The following is a 26,701-nucleotide window of genomic DNA, read 5'->3' on the forward strand; positions in this document are numbered from 1 at the left end:
GGCCGGAGGGGAGGGAAGAAGAGAGAGGCAAAGACAGGGAGGGAGGAAGAGATATAGATATGGAGAGAGAAATGTTAGAGAGAGAGAGAAGGGGAAGAGAGAGAGAGGGAGGGGAAAGGGAGGGAGGTAGAGAGAGAGGTAGATAGATATGGAAAGAGATTGTGTATGTTTAGGGGATGAGATAGAGAGATAGAGAAGGAGAGACAATGGGAGATAGAGATATAGATGGAGGAGGTAGAGATATGCTTACAATGAAATCAATGAACGCTGTTAATCTAATTACTTTGAAATTAATGTACATCATACATCTTGTTGCATCAAATAAAAAATCAACATCTACACTAAAATCAATGCATTTATTGCAAATAATCAAATAGATTAGAAATCGACATCTATACCGAAATGAATGTATTTAGTGCAAGAAATCAAATAGGATTAGAAATCAATATCTACATTGAAACCAATTCATCTAATGCAAGTAATCAAATATGAGTAGAAATCAACATATACACTGAAATCAATGCATCTATTGTAAGGTATTAAATATGATTAGAAATCGACATCTACACTGAAATCAATGCATATAGCAGAAGCGATCAAATAAGATTAGAAAACAATATCTACACTCAAATCAATGCATATAGTGCAAGCGATCAAATAGGATTAGAAATCAATATCTACACTCCAACCAATGCATTCTGTGCAAGTAATCAAGGAGTAGAAATCAACATCGACACTGAAACCAATGCATCTAGTGTAAGGTATTAAATAGAATTATAAATTGACATCTACACTTAAATCAATGCATATAGTGCATGTGATCAAATAGGATTAGAAATCAACAACTACATTGAAATCAATACATCTATTTTAGTGAAAATCTAAAATATTCACCACTTTCTAGATCTAACTTCTATGTTTGTATTTGCCTATGTGAGACTCTTTCTTCTTCCCTCTCTCTCCACCTTCCATTCTATGTTTATCTCCCTTCCCTTCTCTTTCTCTCTCTTCTCCTCCCTCTCTCCCCCATCTCACTCTATCCACCTCTCCATAACTTTCTCAATCTTTCTCTTATTTCCTCTCCCCCCTGCCATCTATATTTACACCTCCCTCCATCTCTTCTTATTTGTATCTCTATCTCAACGCCCTAAACATATGTCATGCTCTCTCTCTCTCTCTCTCTCTCTCTCTCTCTCCATATTTATCTATCTCTCCCTCTTCCTTTCCCTCTCTGTCTCTTCCCCTTCTCTCTGTCTCTCTCTCTCTCTCTCTCTACCCCCTCCATCTATATATCTCTCTCCCATCTACCCCTCTTCCTCCCTCCCTCTCTTTGCCTCTTTCTTCTACACATTCACCCGCCCCATCTATATCTATATCTCCCCTTGTCTCTCCTTCTCACCCCTAAAACATACACACTCTCTCTCCATATCTATCTATCTCTCTCTCCCTCCTTCCTCTCTCTCTCTCTCTCTCACACACACACACACACACTGAATCTCCATCTCTCCCTTGCCACTCCCTCTCCACCTTTCTCTCTCTATGTCTTACTTCCCCTTCCAACTCCATCTCTCTCCCCACCTCTCTCTCCTCTCTCTCAAGTCCTCTCTCTTTTTCCTTCCTCTCTCTCCCCTTCTCTCCCACCTCCCTCTAACTCTCCGCCCATCATACACACTCTTTCTCTCCACCCTCCAACTCTTTCACTATCTCCCTCCCTCTCTCCTTCTCTCTCTCCCCCTCTCCCCCCCCCATATCTATGTCTCCCTGTCTCTCTCTTCCCCTTCTTTCCATATCTTTATCATCTCCTTTTCTCTATCTTCCCTCGTCTCCTCTCTCCCTCATTCCATGTTCATCACTCCCTTGTCACTCCCTCTCTTCCCCCCTACAAATCTATCTCTCTCCCTCCACCTCCCCCTCCCCCTATCCCCCTCCTCTCTCTCTTTCTTTCACTCTCTCACTATGTATCTCACCTTTATGTCTCTCTCCCACACTCTATTCTCCCTTCCATCTCACTCTCTTTCTTAAATATGATCTCATTGTATTGTATTTAAGAAATTATCTAAATTAATAAAAAACATAATTGGTTGTAAATAATAAAAATATATCTTGGATCAATCATGTTAAAGAAAATACAATTAAAATCCCATCGTATTGGCCCATGGCATTGTAACAATTCAAAGCTGAGATCCATAACATAATAATCAAAAGTCTAGATAGCCCATGCTATTGATAAACCATGGTAGTAGCCCATGGTATTATAATTTTCTTCCCTCCTCTCCCTCTCTATCTTTGTCTTCTGGGTATTGACCCATGGTATTGTAAAAAATCTACTTAGAAGTTAATAATATCCATGGTAACTATTCATGATAAAAAATCTTGTCATATTGTAAATATTAAGTTTTTATCTCCTTATTAATTAAGTTTATAGATGGAACACATCTATATTAATTGTTACAAATATATTGATTACATAAAATATCGTATTACAATATTATATGCTACCCAATATTTATAACAACTCCCACCTAATAAATAGTGGCTAGCAGTGGGGATAAATACTAATTAAAATGTAATAGCATTAAATTTTACCTAGTATTTCAGGTCACACCCCACCCTAAATATTACATTCTACTGAATATTTCCCCTCGCTCCTACTAATTTTACTGAGAACCTTCCATTATATTGAGTTTACCTTCCTACAAAACCTAAAGGCAACAAAATATAAATTTACCTGATTATTATTATTACAAAAATCACACAACCAAAAACCTGAACAACGAGAAATACAAATTTATCGGGTTATTAATATTACAGAAATCACACAACAGAAAAACTAAATGCCACTAAATTTACCTAGTTATTATTACACTATATGCCTAATTGAATCCTCTCCTTCCTTTACCTAATTTTCCTCGATGAATAAGCTAATTGATCTCTTTTCAAATTGTATATATATCCTTTTCAAATTTGAGTTTGTTAATATTAGCTGACACATTTTTTATTTTATTTATTTTTTTAAAGTAAAGTTTATTTTAATTAATTTTTTTAAAGTAATGTTACACATATCTTCAGCATATAAAATATATATTAGCCAACAAATATATTTTTTTTAATATTTTTTAATGTAACACTACATATTTTTTAATATTTTTTAATGTAATGTTAGGTGACAACATCTCCCCCATATACAACATCTCCCTCATATACTCGATTGTAGAGTGCCTCTTGGCACAATAATATATTATGTTTATTATTATATTATTATAACAATAATAATTACAATTATCTTGAATTATTATTATAATAATAATATTAACTCATTATAACAACTATGATCCAATAATAATTAGAATTGTGATAAGTGAATTATTATGTGTAATTTTTTAAAGACCAACTATTTATGATTATTTTATTGCTTGCACAAGGTGCATTGGTTTCATTGTAGATATTGACTTCTAATCCTATTTGATTGCTTGCACTAGATGCATTGATTTCAGTGTAGATGTGGATTTCTAATCATATTTAATACCTTTCACTAGATGCATTGATTTTAGCGTAGATGTTGATTTCTACTCATTTGATTGCTTTCATTAGATGCATTGGTTTCAATGTAGATATTGATTTATACTCCTATTTTATTGCTTGAACATGATGCATTGGTTTCAGTGTAGATATTGATTTCTAATCCTATATAATCATTTGCACTAGATACATTGATTTCGGCGTAGATGTGGATTTATAATCATATTTAACACCTTACTCTAGATGCATTAATTTGAACGTAGATGTTGATTTCTACTCATATTTGATTTCTTGCATTAGATGCATTGGTTTCAGTGTAGATATTGATTTCTAATCCTATTTGATTTCTTACAATGGATGCATTGATTTCAGTATAGATATTCATTTCTAATCCTATTTGATTGTTTACACTAGATGCAATGATTTTAGTGTAGATGTTGATTTCTGATTTGATGCAACAAGATGTGTGATGTGCATTAATTTCTATGTAATTAGATTAATAGTGTGCATTGATTCTAGTGTAAGGACATCTCTACCTCATCCATCAATATCTCTATCTCCCATTGTCTCTCATCTATCTCTCTATCTCAGCCCCTAAACATACACACACTCTCTCTATATCTATCTATCTCTCTCTCCCTCCCTCCCTTTCCCCTCCCACTCTCTCTTCCCCTTATCTCTCTCTAACATTTCTCTCTCCATATATATATATATATATATATATATATATATTTTCCACTGGAAAAATCCATAACATTTCATTAATATGAAAGATTACATATGTAGATGCATTTCGCATATGCCATTGTTCACAGATATCTCTGTACATTTTACAAAAAAGCATGTATATGCTGTTGTTTATACCGCTGTAAATATGCTGTGTAGTCAATAGAGTTTGATGCCTTGTGGCATCCTTCTGTTACAAAAAGATTTTAAAACAATCCTATATACTGCTGCTGTCATGCTGCTGTTTTAAATTAAGTCGCATGTAGACCCACAGTAGGATATATATATCTTCCTCCTTGTATTTTCCTCTCTCTTCTTCCCTCGCCGCCCCTCCCCCATCTATATCTCTATCTCCCCTTGTCTCTCCTTCTCACCCCAAAAACACACAATATCTCTCAATGTAAGAACATAAAAATTATGAAAGCATAAATACAATACTTGAATTTTCATCCTAATTAAAAATTTTGCTTCTTGAAACTATAAACTATTTATAATTGGGTGCATTATTATTATTCCCATTTTCCATCATTCAGCATTGTTAATTACTTTTCATTTAAATGAAGTAATAGAAAATAACTACCACTGAAAATTATTTGGGGTTTAACACTCCATAAGTCACAATGATTGACTTTGGAGAAAACTACTATCAATATTAGAGAGAAATAGAGACAAGGTACGTTGTTTACTATAGTAGCTCAAGTTAAATATTTGAATGGTCTATGATTCCAACTACTCTTTTCATATGATTGATATGGGAAAATGGAAAAACTAATAGGTGTGAAAATAGGAACAGTAGAAGAAAATAGTTTCAGATTGATTGTAATGAAGATTGTTTGTAATTAACTATATTCTTAGTATTCACATTTTCTATATATCAAAATTGTTATAATGACACTTTTCACTAAAAATTTGTATTTCATCATTTTTCATCATTCAAATTACTAATAGTCTCTCTCATCTCAAAAAACTGAGGTAACTAAGAAAGTTTTAAATTAAATTGACCAAATTAATCTTAGACATATTTAGCATATTTAAAATGATCAAAATAATTAGATGTTCAACAAATTTTGTATCAACACACATGACTCAAACCAGCCTAGATCCATCTTAACACTGGATCTATCAAGGGCCAAGAGGGATTAAATATCTCAAGGTGCAAACCTTTCCTCAAGTTTTTCACTCAAAAAATAGGTTTGCACATTTGATCCCTCTCGGCCCTTGATAGATTCGGTGTTAAGATAGATCTAGGCTCGTATATTTATATATTTATGATTATTGTATTAATATAAAGTCATACTAATGTTAGTAATATTAATTAATAATAATAATAATAATTCTTATTATTATTATTATTATTATTATAATATTATAATTCTTAGGCTTTATTAATTCAACCATGTTTATTTAGTATTTTTAATATTTATCTTAAGGTTTGTATACATTGGGTTTATAATATTTTTTTTTCTCTGTAAAAACTAATTCTATTAAAAGGAAAGAAAAATATAATTACAATGAGGTTGTAGCCTCAGTCGAGAACACCTGAGTTCCTTCTGGTTATCAAAACTATCCCAGATTTGGGAAAACTAGTTAAACTTTGCAAAAAACCATGCAGAAGATAGGGAATACAACGTCAAAACCAGAATGAAGACTTGAGACAAAACCATTTGAAGCAGTTGAGACACATGACAGAAATGCTAAACATGTATATGAGAAACAAAACCACAAATGACAGAACCTAACCAGTGAGCAACAAAACTCTTACTCTGAGATGGCACATGGGAGTCCATGTGGCATCACATTGGGATGTCCTGGTCTAGAGACTCCTCGATGACGGGTCAAGCATTCCCATACCAGACCTCTCCATCCTTCGCCATGTCACCATCCGCCCTGCCACCTGGAGGCTTCGTTGCCTAAAGGGTGCTGCTCAAGATGCCAGCAATAGCCATCGAAATTGTGGCTCCATGAGAGGTGCCGCCTGGTTGCCGAGTGTCACCTGCGGTATCACCTTCCTCATGTTGACTGCCACGCCTTGCTACTCTGCCTTCTTCCGCCGGGAGCTACTCAGAGCCATGACTACCAACTATTCTGTGAATGTCCTGAGGTTGCTCTGCCGCGTTTCGTGCCGGAGCACGGTGCTGTTCTTCTTCTTCAGAGAAAATGATGGTTATATTAGCAGTGATAATGGGCTGGTTCAGGTTGCTCTAGAATATGAAATGAGTCGATTAGAAGGAATTGTGAGGATAGTGTCTATGGGGCGGGCTGGGTGGGGGAGAATTGGCCTGAGACGAAGGCGGAGAGGCAGGTGGTGGTGGCTGATCCACGCTTTGCACTGCCTGAGAGCAAGCGTGACCACCTCGGTTACCTCCATGGCGGCTCCTCATGCGGTGACGAACCATGGTAATGCAGCGGAATAGAAGCTCAGAAGAATTGGGTGCCTGGATGGGAAGCAGAGAATGCGCAGAGGGCTCTTGAATAGGGTTCAAAGGGAAAAGCTGGGAATGGGAGTAATGAAACCCATTTCCAAAGTCAAGACAACAAAGAAGCCAACAATGATTGCCTGTAACAGTTCTACTGCAGGGGTTTCCTACTTGGAGCGAGCAAATGCTGAAGAAGGGAGGGCAGACAGAGGGGTTGAAGGGAAAATGCGCCATGTTTAAACGAGCAACATCCTTATCTTGGTTGGAGTGAGCATTTAAGATGTCCTGTAGGCAGACCTGCTCTCGCCTTAGGTGAGTCTGCAGCTACTATGGACTGCACTCCCACTTACTGTCGCATATATTTTAGGAGTCCCTTATAGGTTGTTATCCTTCCACAGGTAACCAACTTTTCCCCCTTGTATGCTATTATACACAGAACACAACATTCGGGGAGATTGGCGACTGTACATTAAGTCCTTGGTTTTCCAAGGTGTATATTGTAGTTCATGATTGCTTGGTAAAAATTTATTCCTAGTTACCCCTTTTAGATTTATTTTTTTGCTAATTTATAAAATCAATTAATTGACTATGGAACAACATCCTTCCTATGGAAATACTCCTTAGTATATATTAGGTTGAGACTAATGGCAACACTTCCTGATTTGACCAATCAAGGAAACCCTTCTAACAAGAATTCTTATCCTTTTCCTTCTTTTGGAAATGTTGGTGCTCCTTATATGGAAACGTTGCCCCTTCCTGGATTTACCATCAGTTTGCAAGTTTGGTTGTTTCTAACCCCTATGGTTTCGGATGTCCAAAGTTCTTCTCAATTGGGTTCTCCTCAACCTGAACCATATCAACCTCTAGTTGATACTAAAGTTGACTTGTTTCCTTCTTTTCCTATTCAACCTTCTTCCTCTTCTTCCTATTTGTTTGGTGAAAGCCTGCAAGCTAGTAACTAGGTGGATACGAAGAAGAATGAATGTAATATTAAGAAGAAGAAAAATAAGCAAGGGGAAACCAAGCAACGATTGCTACAGAGGCAACTAATTTGTAGAAACCCTCCAATCATCCTGGCAAAGTCAAATTCCCTTACATTCTTTGTAAGGGTGCCCACCATCTTAGAGATTGTCCTGGTATTCCTAATGTATTAGAAGTGTGGTCTACAGGCTCACATCGGCCTTCATCATCGGCCTCTAGAGATCATGCATGTCACAAACCCTCAACTAGTGATAGTAAGGTCCATGGGAAAAAGGGTAAAGTCAAATTTCCCTGTAGTTTATGTGAAGGGAATCATCCTATTCACCTTCATCCTTAAATGGATGAAGCCTCAAAAGTGTTGGTCAACCTTACAACTTCTCGGCCTTGTCTTTCGACTGGTTATCAAAAGCTTTCCCTTGATCCTCCACTAGTTAATTAAGTTATTGATCACAATTCATCTCTAGTCTATCCCACTCTCTATGAATTTTAATCCTATGAGCTCGTTCCCAACCAACCATTGGTTGAGAAAATGGTTGACTCGATTCTAGTTTCCATTGATCATACCTTTCCTGTAGAGAGTAAACTTTACACCATTGATGTTCTCCTTATTTCTTCAGATTCCAATGAATTTTGGGGAAATCCTCCCGTTTCCACAGTACAGGGGGGTGATCCCCCCATTCCCATAATGCAACGGGGTAGTTCTCCCATTCCCATGACATCCCCTCCATGTGGTATGGTCACTTCCTTTGATTGGAGTCGACTAGCAGGGTATAGTCTTCCTTATTATGTGCCTTTTCAAATCATAGTACATTGTTATAATTTACCCATACCTAGCACAATCATATATGAAGTCACATCTATTAATATTATGTTCTCAACTACTTGGTAATCTTTAGGTTCTCTGCAGCTTGTGCCCATTACCCAGAATATGTTGGATTTTAATATAGGAACTAGTCAACCATTAGGGATCCTTCCTAAGTTTCCTATTACTTTTGGAGGAAAAACCATCTATATCGATGTGATGGTTGTCCAAGGCCCTTTGGATTTTAATTTACTCCCTGATCGTCACTATGTTTATATCATGGGAGATCTTTTTTCTTTTCTCTTTCATGTGATATGTTTCTCGCATGAAGGAAGAATCATGGCCATTGATCAACTTTTGTTCGTTGGTCCTAATTTGACTCCTAATCAACCATCTTCCCTAAATGGTTCTTGTATGTAGGTGGTATCATCCCCGCCATAGTTTAATTATGCACCAACTTGTTCCATGCCTATGTCTATTGATGATCTAGTCAGTGATATAGTGCATCATCTATAGGGGGCATTGGAGCCTGATCTTTCCATTAGATCCCTTGACATGTATCCCTTATAGAGTGTTTTTCTCCCATATGATGAGAACCTCTTGGAAGCCATGGCCTCTTATTGACCATGAATAAAGGTTCTCAGAACAAAGTTCCTTGACTTGTGTCAAGCTCCTTGAAAAATGAAACAACGTGTTGGAGAATAATTCCTTTACTTGTGTCAAGATCCTTACAAAATTAATCAAGGTTCTCAAAATAGATCTCCTTCACTTGTGTCAAGCTCGTTAAAAAATGAAACAAGGTGTCATGATAATGGTTCTTTTCTTGTGTCAATATCATTAAAAAATGAAACAAATACCCTTCCAATTCGAGTCTTTGATTCGATCTCGTAAATTCCCAGTCAATTATTTCACTTGATTTCATAAATGAACCTTCATTCTATCCACATGTTAGTAACCATCAGTCTACTTAGGTGAATAAAATTAAGCTTGGGGGGCATGTACCTCAAATTGAGTTACTATGCTGGGGGGATGCAATCTTATCTCAAACATAGTTTTTCTTTGTTTCAAACTTGTGTAAAAATGAAACCAATCTCAAGTTGAGTTTTTCTTTGTTTGAAGCTTGTGTAAAAATGAAACTAATCACAAGAATAGTTTTTCCCCATTTCAAACTTGTGTAAAAATGAAACCAATTCCAAGCATAGTTTTTTTCTCATGTTTCAAGCTTGTGAAAAAATGAATCCATCTTCAAGTATCCTCAAGCATAGTTTCCCATGTTTCAAGACGGTGTAAAAATGAAACCATTCCCACTTTACACCTCGTGATTGCCATTTTTATCAGCATATTTTTCCTAGATGGGCCTCGATTTTTCCATTCCGTCAGCACCATCTCTTTGGCTGATCATACACTTTCACTCGGTTGTTTTACCCTTGCCCAGGGAACATTTGTGATGAGTTGCCTTATTAGCCAGCGTCTTGACCTTTACATGTTTTGAGAAAGTTAAAACATCACTAGAGCTAGTTGCTATCCTTTATACCTCTAGGTGGAGTCATCATTCAGCTCTTTTCTGGCTCTCGAAATATGAAAAGGTTGACGAGTACTTTTCTTTTTGAACTTGTAAAAGTAAATGAAAATACATCTACTTAGTATAAATTTAACCCTTTTTAAGACTAAGATAGACTAATGTATGAAAAAGGAATACCTATGTCAAATGTGGCTAAGAGGTTCTCTTGAATATTGTTTTCTACCTTTTCGGATTCGAGAGTCTATCTATGAAAAGGGAACTTTGGAATTTTCTTTTTACATCTTTTTCAAACTCTATAAACATGAAAGATATGTCGAGTTACCCCTCCGTCAGAATCATAAGACTAGAATGATAAAGGACTTGTCACGATGAAGAGATCGAGGAACTTCACCCTAGGGATCATTAAAAATACTAGGATAGATCCATCTGAAGGATGACCTTATATGACAAGAATATGGTATCCTATTTAAGCTTGAGATTAAAAATAATGAGGTACTCACTAGAAATAGTGGGGAAAAATGAAAGTAAACATATATCTTATATTTTGTATAAAAGATAGCATATTGCTCTTGAATATGACACTTTTCTATATCTGTGTCAGGTTTGGTTTATCCTCACTTCGTCACTTGCCTTACTGGTTTTGGGAATCCATTTGCCTCTCATCTGATTAAATCCTATTTTCATCATGACCTATGATCCTATTTTGAGTCAAATGCTACGAAATTCCGGAGTCGTTTCACTGATATGTTGAAGAGAAGTCCCATCTACAATTCAAATCACTTATGGCTTGCTTGAATTTTCTACAACAATCATGAACTACTCTTTCCAACTCTGCAAAATCCTATGTTTCGTGTCGATGATGTGGGAAACATTATGGCCCTCCTTCTACAGATCACTTCGTGTCAAATCCAACTCATTATCTAGGAAGATGATCTAGAAACTCCATTTAATTACCTTGGAGATTGCATGCCTCAATGGGAGGTTCTTCACATTCGATGATAGGTTCACATCATTGGCCTTCAATCGAATGATTCTGCGAGTGTTCAACTTCAGCTTCATTTTTCACCCACGTGAATTGCGTTGTTGTACCTTGAGGACCATCGTAATTATTGATGGCTTCACTCGTGCCTATTAACTGTTCACATCATTGACCAGTAATTAGGTGGTTTCTACTATGTTTGACTTTGACACGTCTATTCACATGGTGGGAATTATACTTTAGTTGGATCGAGATAGAGATGAAGACCCTGGGTTTCGTCTGATAAATCCAAGCTACGTGGATGTATTATATTTTCATGATTGTACACATGATCCCTTTTATTAAGATGTCTGCATCCATGTTGTGGATCCATACACATGATCCTTTCTATTTAGATGTATGTGTCCATGCCATGGATCCATACACATGATCCTTTCTATTCGTATGACTATGCCCTGTACTCCCTGTTCCTTGATCCTGGAGGACCTCTATAGTGAGCCCCTCATGCTTTGCCTTAATGGGAAAACTCCCATTATGTCCCTCTTAATGAGTAGATCATTCCCCTTTTGCACCATTTCCCCTAAAAATTTTGTTTGGCCCAATTTACAAGACGGATGCTAATGACCTTTGTCTTCCCCGTGCTAATGTGCAGAGATTAGCACTATTCTGTGTATTGATTGGTGCAACTAAGCTGTGTTCCAGTCGCGCCGGTCTTGTTATGAAATTTTTTTTAAATTAGAGCTGGAGCTTCCATCTCTAGAAGCTCTGTAGCGGAAGTCTGGTAAATGGTTTGGCAGGATGGGGTTGAGGACGATAGTTTGGGCTCCTTTCCCCTATAATGATGGAACTACCTCAAAGAATAAGTCCTTCTCCCATGAGAAGAGGATCCATCTCCTATCCATCTTTCCTATATAAACCTCCCTTCTTCCCAAGCACAAACTAGTGACTAGTGTGAAAATCAATGTTAGAGTTTTGGCTGAGTGTAAATATACTAGACAAGAAAGCTATTACTAGTTGTATCCATCTAGTTATGTGAGGGAGAAGTGTGTTTGGTTTGGAGTGAAGCCTAAAGGGAAGAGTATTTAAACTATTGTTGTTCGAAGCCATCATGAAGTGCTAGCAGAAGTGTGTGGGAACCTAGTCTTGTCAGAGGAAGACTGCGACGTCAAGACCAATGGTTGTAATATCTCTTTGAATATTAATATATGCAACTATCGATTGATTTCCTACATATTTTGTAATATTACATATTCATGTCTTAATGCTTCTTGACTCATTAAGTAGGTTGACTTGCAATTTGTCTATTATTATGTTTGTGTGTTGTTGTTGTTTACTTGTTTCAGGAGCTTAAAGAAGGAAGTGAGAGATTGCTGGAGTGAGCAAGTGACGACATCATCAAGCAGGATAAGTGACCAAGAGGTAGGACCTCTTGATTGGTTCTAACATAAGGAAATATTCCATAGAATGTATATGTTATGGCTAGACCCATTATCGCACTAGAGGAATTTGTTCGTGTCTACACTTATAATTTTAGTTCACCACAAATTGGTGACTCCGTTGGGGAAAACAGATCCTTCTGTTTGTTTTGAATTTCATGATTTTGTGATAAATTTTCTAGTTCCACTTTTTCCCTTTGGTTTTGTTTCTTTTCTTCTGCTTACTGGTTTGAGTCTAAAATTCATAGTAGCAGATCTAGTCCCTGTTTTAAATTTTATTTTGTTTTTCCTTACCTACCTCGATTAGCGTGCTTAATCCACTGACAGTCGCATCGACCAGTGCAAGTTGCTAAGAAATAGTCGCGCCCACCAGCCTTTGGCGCTTGTTGTCAGTTAGGCAGTCACATTAATGCCTATAAATGGAGATTAGGGCTTGACCCCAGTCTTGTCTAGTGTGTTCTACTCTTGTGAGTTTGACCTTGTAAGCCTTTTGGACCATCCTGTCCCTGACTAGAAAGCTTCATTTAGCTTGCTTTGTGTGCTTGCTTGGTTTAGCCCACCCTCTGATGTGTGAAGTTATTTTTTATTTTTTCTTTGAATCCCTTGATCGACATTATTTTTGGCGAAAAAGGCGAGCCAATTGGCCATCAACGCTAGTTGCAGTACTGGTTAGTCGTGCCGATCGGTGCTACTTTTCACCCAAAAGTTGCTCTAGTCTCAGGGGTAAGAAAAAATCAGTATTTCTCCCATTCCAGTGCTAGTGTGTCTTGACCCTTAGACTCTCTTCTTCCTCCCAGAAGTGACTAGGATGCTTTGTTTTCAATTGAATGAGTAAACGAGTCTTGTTTGTTCTCTTATTTCTAGTGTCTATTTTATCTTTCCAAGCATAGATTACATTTCTTGGTTTGTCTATTGAAGCATTTATGTGTTTGGTTTGTTCGATTCAGGGAAGAAGTTGTTTTTAGTTTCATTTATAATGCTTTTGATTTGATTGATGCTTGTTTGTTCGGAATTGTGAAAAGTTTCATTAAAGTGATTTATGTGAAAGATTCATTTTTCATTTTATGAAAAGAAGAACATCATTCTAATTTACATAAGTGAAAATATTGCATTAGTAGCGTTATTGAGAAGCTAGAGTTGCATCATCATAAGCATTGGAAATGAAATGAAACTTATTATGTTTTTATAGGAATACTAAGTGAATTTAGGAGATTTATTAGAGAAAGACTTCATTCTTTGGTTGTTGCATTGATTTTATGTTCTTTATATCTCAATTACTGATAACTTCATCGAAGACAAAGATCTCTTTTCTCATATAATTGCATATAGGAGTTTTTCCAGATGATAGCGGTAGGGACTTGTAATTGAAATCTAATTCAAGATGAATGGTTAAAATTTATTGATTTAACCTAAGGAAGCATTGAAACTTAACACTCATATTTAGAGGTCTAGGCTAGAGACATCTTCTGACGTCTTAAAACCTAGTAACTGTAGCTTGCTTCAACACTAGACAATGCTAGTATGGATTTGTGCTCCCTATACTGTCGAGTATATAATGGGAGACCCCACTAGGCTGCAATCCTTTATCCATAGGAAGTTGAGTCTTCCACCTTGTAAATGTGATACACCAAACATAGCATTTGGGGAGATTGCCTGCCCATACTTCTCGGTTTGTCGGGAAGTATTCTGCAGTTCACGGTTACCTACTAATCCTTTTGCCTAGAATACCCTGAGTAGTCATTTTTTATCTTTCGCGACACTTTAAATTTGAAAATATCATCGAGCACTTGTCCTTTCGAGAACATTAATTCTGAAAGAAACTAGAGTCACCTTTCCTCCTTTTCTTGACTATTAAAATAAGAAAAGACAAAGTTTTGTTTCAGTGTCTTAAAATTAACTACCCACGAAATATTCCTGCTTAAATTTATCTTCCTTAGTGTTTCTTTAGGGTCCTTTCTAATGGCAACAATTCTAGAGTCTAATAGCCAAGGGTTCCCCTCGGATGGGAATCCTAGTCCTTTTCCTTCTTTTGGAAACACTGGTGCTCCTTATATGGCATCATTGTCCCTCCCTGGGTTAACCATTGGTTTACCTTTCTAGTTATTTTCGACCTCGGTGGTCCCGAGTGTCCCAACTCCTGTGCCGTCATCTTCTTCATTCGAATCACATCATGATGATTCTAATGTTGAACCCTCACCTTCTTCCCGCATTTATTCATCCTCTTTTTTCTACTTTTCTTGGTGAAAGTTTGAAATCCAGTAACGAGGAGGCTAAAAAGAAGAAGAAGAAGATGAAGAAGAAGAAGTCAAATAAGTGAGAGGCCAACCATGCAGTTATTACTCCAAATGCACCCCCTGTCAACAAACCTTTTGATCCTTCATAGAAGGTAGAATTCCATTGAAAGCTGTGTAAGGGTGACCATCTCCTTTGAGACTGTCTTGGTATTCCTAGAGTCTTAGAGGTATGGTCTCAAAACCTGAACCGACCACCCCCATCGACCTTTGGAGATCATGTTGATTCTACACCTTTAGCTAATGATGGTAAGAAGAATGGAAATATTAGATTCCCCTGTAGGTTATGTGAAGGAGAGCATCTTCTTCAACTTTGTCCTCTCATGGATAAAGCTTCCAAAATTTTACAAAACCTTACAGCTCCTCAACCCCAACTCCCTATTGGTTATCAGAGGCTTTCTTCTGACCCTCTCCCCATTGGTAAAGAGATTGAATTGGATTCATCTCTTTCCTGTCCTTCTCTTCCTAAGCGAGACTCTCTTGTGTCTGTTCTCGACCAGCCATTGGTAAAAATGAGTGTCGACATGGTTTTGCCACCAGTTGCTCACTCTATTCTGAAAGAGATTGGTGATCATATTGCTCATGTTCTTCTCGTCTCCTCAGATTCTCATGAATCGAAGAGTGACCCTCTCATCTTGGTTTTTCAGGAGAGTACTTCTCCTATTCCTGTATAGCATGGGGGAAATCATATGATACCCCCACCAAGTAGTTATGCCATCTCTTTTGATTGGGTTCCATTGACTTGTTTCCGCCTCCCATCTTATGTGCCTTTCCAGATCATAGTACAAGCCTATAATATGGTATTACCTAGCACTATATTAGATGAAGGCATGTTTTTTAGCATCATGCCTTCTACTACTTGGCACGATTTGGGTTCCCCACAGCTTGTGCTTGTCACCTAGAATCTGTTGGCTTTCAACAGAGGATCTAGTCAATCCTTAGGGGTCCTTCCGAAGTTTCCTATTACTTTGGGAGGAAATACTGTCTCTATAGATGTGATGGTAGTCCAAGGTCCATCAGATTTCAATCTTATCCTTGGACACGACTATGTTTATGTCATGGGAGCTTGTTAGGCATGGAATCCCCCCCAAGGGATGTTTTGGGGCTCAAAGCCCAAGTTTTGACCAAATCTTGTTGTAAAGATCCACGAATTGCGAGCGCGGCACGCGAAAGTATGATAAATTCACAGGGTTGTCTGTCGTAGTTTTGTATTGTAATGTCCACTAGATAGACCTACCCATGGTCCATAGGCCATGGGATTATATAAATAGAGTGAGGCTTTAAGGGAAGAAAGGAAGAAGTAGAAAAACGTCTAAGTGATTAACTCGCAAGTTGAAGTGTGTCTGTGGGTCATAAAGTATGAGAAGGCTCTGTAGCTGAGTGTGCAGAGGCCTAGTAGTCCGCAGCTGAGTGTGCAGACCCCTACAACTGAGTGCATGGGGCGAAGTCGAGTCTGTAACTGAGGATGAAATTAATAAAGAGAAGTTTTGTTATAATTATGTGTATCTTTTCTTGGGTTAATGAATGATTGATATAATTTGCAAATATACTATTTATTTATTGTGGGCACCTGTATGAATGGTTTATATTGTTAAGTATACTTAAAACACTCAAGTAGGAAAATCTAATTAACTAGCGTTGGAATACCAATAAGGTCTTGGGTAGTAACATAGAGCGCGACATTCAGCCCCTGGGTAGGGCTGTGCGAAGGCAGCATATCAGGCTATGAAGTATGAGAAAGTGCACGAAGAAACCTACGCACAGGGTCAAATCGTGAACCAGTTGGACAACTCAGACATCTCGATGGTGAGGAAACCTGGTTCTAACACCCTCCCATACTGCTTTGGGTAAGACCTTAGTCTGTGCTCCGTGGACTATTGCCGAAAGGGCCAGTAGTATGGGGATTTGTTTGGCTAACTTAACCCTGAACCTGGGTCAGGCCCCATTTAGCCAACAAATGGTTCTGTTGCTGAGACTGGGATCTGCATAGAGATGTATGATGTCGTATCACTGGAATCTGACAAAGAATGGAATTGAAGAGTGGTTGGACAGAAAGATTCACAAGTTCGCGACACAGGAAAAATGGAATCCAGGAAGAGTGCTTAGATTGCTACTTATATACAGAAATCCATGAAATGTACTTTGCATCCTTCCCCTCTGAGTTGTATGAGTGGATCACGAAGCTAGCAGACAATCAAGGAAGGTGTAGGCTCGAAAAACCTGTTGTGTGGACTCCACAGTTGGTGCGCAGTCTAGAAGCATCGGAAGATAAGATCATGCGCACTGTGGATCACTAGCTTGATCAAATTATAGGAGGATTTATCACTGAACTCGCGATAGATACTTCAGTCAACTATAGCGATGTAGAACGACACTTCCTCAAAGAACCGCGAGGTAAGTACGTTAAATCTTTGAACACTTGGATTAAAATGCTACTGTGTGAAAAGCGGGTAATGCGAATAAATTGATGTTTGGGGCTACGCAAAGTGGGAGGATCCATAGAAATGAAGGTAGCGTAGGACTAGAAATTGGCCCCTTGATTTCACCTTCACGAGAAAGCGAGGAAGAGCTCGCGAAGGTTTCACCAAAAAGTGCAATCAATTTGATAAAGTAGCGAATTCTGCACATACTACTCCCACCTACACCACCACTAGTGTCACCATCCTCACCCCCATCTTCGCTTACACCACCTCCACCACCACCGTAGTTCAATATGGCAAGTGCGATAAAGTTGTCGGTGTTCATGCGAGTAGGGAATGAGGATCCTGACCAGTTTTAGTTTATGGTAAAAGATGTATGGGAGGCACAGGGAGTCACAGATGATAATATAAAGAAAGAAATGCTTGTTAGTGCTCTACAGGATCGCGCGCTGACTTGCTACATTAAGCATTCCAATGATAATCTGAATGCAGGGATCACGGATATCCAAGCTGCACTAAACAAGGAATTTAGGAGGCAAAAATCAGAGACACAGTCGATCACTGGATTTAAGGAAATCATGATGCTTCCAAGCGAGACCCCCTAGGAGTTAGATCAGAGACTGAAGTGTACAATTCGTGAAGCCAATATGACCTTGACAGATGGGAAACACCATGCATGGTTTGTAGCATCACTAACATCACATCTAAGGAATGCGTTGTCACAACAGAAGCTACACCACTCAAGCCGAAGCCTTGGAAATAGTGATGAGACTGCATGAGACCCCAATACAAGATCCTAACCTGGGAGTTCAACAGATCCACGTGCAATTGAAAAACTTGTGCCTTGAAATGCAAACTTTGAAACAAGACAAGATGGCTCACCCAGAAGCGTGTGAGAAGATATGGTGCATAAATTGTGAAGGCCAGGGACATGACAAGGACCATTGTCCAGTCTTCACGAACTACCTAGCGTGAGGAGGACCAATGCTATTGAGACCATAGGCACAAGCAGGACCGAGCATGGCACCTACATTATGGTGCGTGATTTGTCAGATAGGAGGGAAGCATGCTACAAATAACTGCCATCTATTACAGAAGTATATGCAAAATTTCCAGTATTTGTTCTGTAATTTCTGTAGGTAAGTAGGCCACAATGAGTTCACCTATAGAAGTTATAAACTGATGATGGATCAAACACCTACCTACAAAGTTCAATTCGAAACACGGGCCCTGGATCAAAACGCAGGGATGGTGTGCACTAGATTTTAGGGGCGTGAACGAGGTCGAGGTGGAATGGGACCAGGAAGAGGTTATGACGAGTTGATATGTTGCATTTGCAGAGGACCAGGGCATTATGCATGCAAGTGTACAAATATGACGCGACCATAATGCTTACATTGTACCCAGTTTGATCATGAGACAAAGGATTGTCCTACACTGATAGTGAGGTTGCACAATAAAGGAGCACTCCAACCTCCCACGACTTAGAACCTGTAAATGATGAGGTCTAAGCCACTCAAGGAAGACCCAAATGTAAATATCGTGCTCTGAAGTGGTATCACGATAGGAGATGACAAAGGAAAGTAGCATGAAGAGAGTGCTTGGGTTCACAAGGCTCCAACAAAGGAACCAAAATTTGATTTGGAGCGCACTAAGTAGACGTTCATGGAAGCTAAGAAGAGATTTGCATATGCCTCCATTTTAGGAAGTAAAGAGAAACTCGAACCAGAAATGGACCCATCAATGCTCACTACATTTTTGGAGACATTCATGACGCTGTTGTGCGACAACAAAGCTGTGAAGAGATTGCAAGAACACATCACTAGATGTGCTGGAACCACGTCAGGAGAGCTGCGCGTAGTTCGGAAGCTCGGGAAGCACACAACGTGAACAGGAAGAGAGATGAGATTGACCACGCAGATCAGGGAATATGAAATGGATCAAGTGATTTTCGATCTAGGATCGGATGTGAACATCCAACAAAAGTAGACATGGGAGCGCATGGGCAGGCCTGTGTTGCAATGGTCTCATATTCAATTGTGAATGGGGAACCAACAAAAGATCCTACCTATGGGAATATTGCAGGGAATACTGGTAAATATCGAAGGTGCGAGTGCGCTAGCAAATTTTGAAGTGATAGAGATTGTTGATGACAACAATCCCCATCCCACGCTACTAGGAATAGATTGGGCCACTGACGTGAATGGAGTGATAAATCTAAATAAGCACAAGATGATTTTTGAGAAAAAATCACTGCGCATAGTGGTACCTTTAGACCCTACGAAAGGATCGCGCTACACAGAGCCAGTGCACGACTACACTGGTAACGACGATATAGACATTATCTACAAGATAACCACGCGGGAGCAGGACTAGGTAAATCCAACAGTGAATGGTAGACTCTCATGGGAGCGCGAAAGCTCCTGCACCTCAGATTCAAACAAGGAAATAGAATAATGGCAGAACCGGTTACATGAGGTAACTGCACTCAACTGTAACATGATGACAAGGTCGTTGCATTGCATGGAAACAAAGGTAAGAGATATGCCTATGTATGAAGGGTTGACTGAGGTGGATGATTTCCTGAACAAATTTGAAATAGAAGTTCTAGAGAAACAAGGTTTTGATGCTCTGAAATGGGTACTGCGTGCTACGCCCACAAGATGGTGGGGTATGCATCAAAGAAGTTTTGAGGATTGGCACGAATGTAGAAGGATGATGCACATGCAGTTTGGGATGCCTCAGATGTGGATAAAAAACAAGCATGATGGACAGGATGATCTAGGTACACACCTCGCGAAGACCAAGGTCTACGGGGAAGAACCACAAATTGAGTGGGTGAACCTGTTGTGTCGTACCCTGGATATCATACCCATGAATTGGTATACTGAGACGGATCTTTGCCATGGCATGAGCGAATGGGATATCTTGCGCGAAGGATTCCTGTTAACCTTCACATTTGAGGATCATTGGTGGGATAATGTTGATGATGCGCTATAAGCAATAAAAGAAGCTATCTTCAGAATACCCCGGGAGCCAATGGAAGTGCTTCAGCCGGAATGGGCGACCCAACTGAGCGGCGCACTGGAGTGTTACAATGTAAACATTAAGGAGGATGATGAAGATCCATGAAAAATTAACATTCCAGAAAATGAAGGCTATCACGAGGTTCAAAGACTATTGATTGAAGATCTCAACATCACTGCACTAGTAAAAATGAAGCAGGTAAATATTGGGACGAAGTCCAAACTGATGTATGCAATGCTCGGTGACTATTTGGATGATGCCACGGTGGATAAGGTCACTGAGTTACTCCACGAGTACTAAGACTTATTTCCGACCAAGATTACGGACTAAAAGGGGATTGTTGGCGATTTAGGGATGATGAAGTTCACCTTAAAACTTGACGTGAAGTTGGTTAAGCAGAGGCCTTACCCCTTGAATCCGAAGTACAAGGAAAAGGTCCACGTAGAACTAGAAAAAACGCTCGTAGCCAGAATTATTGAGTCGGTGGAAGAATCTGACTGTGTAAGCCCTGTGGTAGTGCAGGAGAAAAAACATAAGGGCCAGATAAGAATATGCGTGGACCTCAGGAAGTTGAATGACAATTGTGTACACGACCCATTCTCAACCCTATTCATAAATGAAGTATTAGAAAATGTCGGCAAGCAAGAAGCATATTCTTTCACCGATGGGTTCTCCAAGTACCACCAGATCAAAATCACAACAAAAGATAGGAGCAAGACCACCTTCGCCACTGAATTGGGCTGCTTTCAATACATCTTCATGCCATTTGGGTTAAAAACAAGCCAACCATCTTTTCACGCATAGTTGTTGCCACCTTCAAAGAATATATCCACAAATTCTTGGAGGACTATACGGATGATTGGATTGTATTTGGATTGGTTAAGCACCACATAGCAAGCTCACACTTGGCGTTGGATACTTTTCGATGACACCCGATTGAGTTGATCCTTAAGAAGTGTACGTTCCTCGTTCCCTTTGGGAACCTACTCGGACATGTGGCCTTCAAATAGGGACAAATGGTAGACTAGTAATTTTGAATTTGGAAGCATCATGAAGTGTTAAACAGTTGCACGCTACCTTGGGACACACAGGGTACTACAGGAAGTTCATCTAAAGCTATGCCCAAATCACCGTGATGATGGAGAAACTATTGAAAAAGGATGTCACATTCTGTTGGAATGATGATTGCATGAAGAGCCTGAATGTCCTAAAGGATAAATTGGTATCCACTCCAATCCCGGTCTTCCAAAATGGGATGTGGAGTTTCATGTCCATGTTGATACGTCATGTATAGTGCTGGGAGTGCTGCTCACACAAGAAGGAAGAGAGGGCTTGGATCACCCTATCACATTTGCAAGTTGTAGATTGTCCAAAGATGAAAAGAACTATTCCACAACCGAGTGCGAGGGCTTGGCTATTATGTATGTGCTCCGAAAATACCGGCACTATTTGCTAGGAGGAGATTTCAAGATGTATACGGACCATTCCACGCTAAAGTACTTGGTCAATAAGTCTGTGTTGTGGGGGTGCATATGTAGGTGGCTCATTGTTTCAAGAATATGAATTTGAGGTCATGGTAAAACCTGGATGCCTGAACATAGGATTGAATCACTTCTTGCATATTGAGATGGGCGAGGAACCTACTAGTTTGGAGGAAGGATTACCTAACACACAACTCTTTTCTTTGCATGTCGTGGATGGACACTTTGAAGATATAATCCACTTTCTAAAAACAGGGACTGCACTTAAGGTATACTTCATCCAATAGAAGAAGGAATTGGTGGTGCATGCAGCATATTTTTTGGTCATCGCGGGGCACCTATACAAAATGGGAAATGATGAGATATTGCAAAGGTACGTAGCTGAATTTTAACAAAGTCACATCCTCGTGGAAGCACATGGGGGCATTGTAGGAGGACACTATTCAGGACGAGCAACTGCACAAAAGATTCTCCATGCAGGGTTATGGTGGCCAACCCTTCATTAGGATTCAAAAGCACATTGTAAGGCTTGCGATATATGTCAAAGGACCGTAAACCATCGCAAAGGGACGAGATGCCTTTGAATCCAAAAATGACAGTGCAACCCTTCGTAAAGTGGGCAATCAAATTTATAGGACCTATCAAACCCCAGGGAAACATAGGCGCGTGATACATAATCACCGCGACAAAGTACTTGACGCACTGGGCGGAAGTGCAATCGGTCAAAGACTGCACAGCTGCTATGGCTATGAAGTTTTTGTTTGAACACGTGTTGACCCGATTTGGTTATCCGAAAATGTTAATGAGTGACGCAGTACACATTTCCTGAATAAAACCATCAGTGTGCTCACAAAAGAGTTCCAAGTGCATCACCAGAAAATCACACCGTATCACCCACAGGCTAATGGGATAGTAGAGGCACTCAACAAAATACTAGAGACTGTGCTAACCAAAGTATGCAATGTGCAACGAAGTGATTGGGACCTGCACATACCTGCAGTACTATGGGCTTATAGGATGACGTGCAAGAAACTAACACGACAAACACCTTTGTAGTTAGTTTATGGCATGGAATCTATCATGCCAATGGAGTATATTATACCTAGTCTGCACACAACAGTGCCTCACAGGTATGACGGACCATAGAGCCCAGGAAGAAAGGCTCACGCAGTTGGACGAACTTGAGGAGGAACTCTTCCTGGCCGGATTTCATCAACAGGTACAAAAGCAATGTGAGAAGGCCTGACACGATCACCATATTAAGTTACACACATTCAAGATTAATGATTTAGTGTTGTTGTATGACAGTAAGTTTAATAAGTTCCCTAGAAAGTTCAGAATACATTGGTTGGGACCATATGTTGTTAAGGAGGTCACAAAGGGAGGCACAGTCCAGCTAGTAAAACTAAATGGAGAACCTTTCCCAGGAAAAGTGAATTGCAGCCGCTTGAAACCCTACATTGGTGGGCCAACTATTTGACTAACCAACAGAAATACAATCTTTGTTCCCCATGGATCCGGACAATGGCGTGGGACTATAAACATATTCAGCAGATACTGGTACAGATGTAGAGAATCACTCTCGACACAGAGGTCTTGGAACATCATATGTAGCAGATCCAGCAAGCAACAACTCAGTGTGCTCTTGACCTTTGCACAATTCAAGAATAGTTGGAGGGACTCCACGCAAAGGTCATTGTGCTGATAGGGTGACTCGAGGGTGAGTCACGATGTTTGTGTTGGGGGCCTGTTGGGCATGGAATCTGATGAGCCCCAAATTTTGGTAACATTTTGGGCTCATTTGGCCTACTTACCTTGCTCAACCCTTCATTTTTTAATCACTTATGCATCATTTCTTAGTATATTCATGTTATTTGTAGGAAGGAGGGCAGTCACTATGCCTAGGTAGCTAATGCATGTTTATTTCAGGTTTTTTGACATTAAAGGGAGCAAAACCACACAGAAGGAGGCAAGGAGACAGCCAAGGTGGCATTGCGGTTTTGTAGGAAGGTTTTCTACAGCCTTCAATGATCTTCCTCGTGATCTCCACCCCAACTCCGAGCTCCAACAACTATCACCACCGAGCTAGAAGGCAGCCAAACGAAGCATTGAAGGAACAGCAGTTTACTTTTAGTTTGGCCAGCCAAGCTCCACTAATTTAGGAGGCCAGCTTGGCCCTCATAATGTATAAATATTGAGGCTGTAGCCTTCGATGGGAGCTTTTGAACTTTTGAACCTTTGTGCAAATTCTGAAGTACGAGCTACAGCTCGGTTTTGCTCTTTGTAAGCCATTTTTGGCATGTTGTTAGACTTTTGACTATGATCTTTTAATAAAAGGCAGGCAGATTTGAGTTAAATTCTGAGTTCTTAGAGGAGCTATAGCTCTCAGGTTTGGGCCCAACCTGAGAGCAATAGGCCTCCTTTCTTTGTATTGTACTTGTCTTTCCTTTCAGCATTTCATTTCTTTTCCTTTACATGCATTTGGAAAACACAATTTGCTGATTCGAATTTCTTGATGTGATTAAGTAGGTTAGTTTTATGGATAAAGTGCTCTCAGTAGTTTAGATTAGAGTAGGAGGATTAGAATTTATCAGCATTCCAAGAAAAGGTTGATTGTACACTCACTTCCACCTCTGTTTAGAGATTGGGAGTGTAGACCGTGCTAACCACCAAAAACACTGTTGTATATGTTCATGCAAGCTTTAACGCAATCATTTCAGTTGTAGAAGCGTCCATGCATTCAGATCTTGAGCAATAACTCCTTGTTTCAGCACCATGCACGATTTCTCTCTAAAACTTACATTGCTGTTCTTTAGTTTTTAATAACGCAGTTAGAATAGATTGATGAATTCTCGGTTTTGTGCAAGACAGAGGTGATTTGTTTCATTTACACTGCGCAACACCACTCTATTATTTTCTTATCCTTCTAAACCATGCCTAAGCCACCTACTCACCCTCTGTTCAGCTCGTTTGCCTTCCAACCCTTCTACTGTCCACGTAGCTCCATCTTTTTGACCTTTCATTGCTTCCACCCTTCTATCAACCAACCAGCTTTACGCACCCCCTCTCCATCTCATCTCTCTGCCCATAAGCCATCACAAGCTCCCCTCTCGTCCTACCTATCCACCCATACAGCTCATTCACACCTCCATCACTCAAAACTCCGATTGCAGAACATCCTGTAGAAGTTAGCAGACTTCCTGTAGAAATCCTGAACTTCCTGTAGAATCCCCTGCAGACATCCTGTAGAAGCTTGCAAACACGGTTGCCATGCATCTGAATGTTGTGAACTTCTCTGGGGTGATGTGAGGGATCCCTTAGATCCTCTTAGAATCCTCCTGACCCTTTCCAAGCCTTCCTCCCCCCTGATTTACCCCTGCACAGTCACAAGCCAGTAAGAAGCACAGTCATAATAACTCCAACCACTTGAGCAAAAATACAAAAACATGTTCTCTTCAGTTGAAAGTAGTTCAAACACATGCATACCATCTCAATAGAAGTAATGACATCACTTGTAGAAGCTGCATTCCCACCATTGCACCAGAAGGATTAAGCTAGGTAGAATTAGGGTTTACTAGGGTTTCCATGTTCTGTTGGCTTTCAGTTTATTCTTGCAAAGTAGGTTAGTTTCCTTTGAGATAGCTTTCGTTCATCACTTAAAAAGCTTCTTCTGAGAACATATAGAAGTTGGCTTGAGCCCTAGCGGACTTGTGCCAGCTGACCAAGTGACAGCTGCGACAAGAGCTAGTACTTGTGCATACAGCACCGTCGCTTCCAAGTTTGTTACGAACTACCGGGTTGATAAAACTAGAGAAGGAAGCTCCAGGAGTTGTAGCATTATTGCTACAATACTGGAGCCCACCATATTTTTGGCACCGTTGCCGGGGAAGCGTCAGAGTATTAGTAATTGTTTCTTTTCTTCTATTTTCCTACTCTCTCATTCTGTTAAGTAGTTTATTTCATTTCCATTTTGCAAAAGTAGCATAGACATTTCCTGCTTTCCTAGATTAACATTTCAATTATGCAATTCCATTTCTGCAAACGTAAATTATCATTTCCATTCTGCAAGCGTAGACTAGTATCTTGATTTCTGCAATTTCATTTGAGCAAAGTAGATTAGTCCTTTCCTTCTTTCATTTCAATTCTGCATTCTCATTTCAACAAGATAGTTAGTTGTAGATCAATCTGTTTCAGTTTTGCAGGTACCAGAACAAGCAAAAGTAATCAAAAAAATTCTTTCCATTTCATGCCTCATAGGAATCGAGATAAAACAGGAAAATTCTTACCCAACACCCCCACCACATCACTGAGTCACCCTTCTCTCTTCTTCGGTGACAGTGATCCAAAAGAACCTATAGGTGAACCTCCTGAGATATACGAAGATCCTATAGCAGAAGAAGAGTTAGAGACCATTCCATCTGAAGCTATGGCTGACAATAGAGGAGAAGATGAAAGAATAGAAGGTGCCTTCCCCATCCGAGAAACCAATGGAGACATGAAAATGAAGAAAATTAGCCCCTCCGCTTTACCTCACTTCCATGGACTGACTACTGAAGATCCTGATAGCTTCCTATTTGAGTATGCTGTCCTTTGTCGAACCTATGACTATACTGAAGATGAGCAGAAGCTGAAACTCTTCCCTTCCACTCTTAAGGATGCAGCATTACGCTGGTTCATGGGCTTACCTGGGAATAGTATCACCACTTGGGCTCAAATGCAGCAAGCCTTCAATACCAAGTACCGTGACTACTGTAGGTCCAAGGAAACCAAGGGAGAAATCTTTCGGATGACCATGGGAAATGATGAGTCCTTAGAGGATTATGAGGAAAGGTTCCAACTTAGCTATAAACGGGCCAGGTGCACACTTGACCCTGAATCCCTCAAGTTGGTCCTGCTCCGAGGAGTCCCTGAAGACCTCTTAGATACCCTTCACATGTTAGCTGGAGGAGATATTTACCAACTGCCTTATGAGGACATAAAGACTGTGTTTAGAAACCACTCTAGAGCAGCCCGGAAAAGAGGAAGAGGAAACCTCTTCTCAACTGGTACTCCCTTCTCCAAACATGAGTTTGCAAATCAATTAGAAGATCTCAAGAGTGA

Source organism: Pinus tabuliformis, chromosome 7 (assembly GCF_031772625.1).
Source record: "Pinus tabuliformis cultivar Carrire ecotype Pingquan chromosome 7, CPIR1, whole genome shotgun sequence".
NCBI lineage: Eukaryota > Viridiplantae > Streptophyta > Pinopsida > Pinales > Pinaceae > Pinus > Pinus tabuliformis.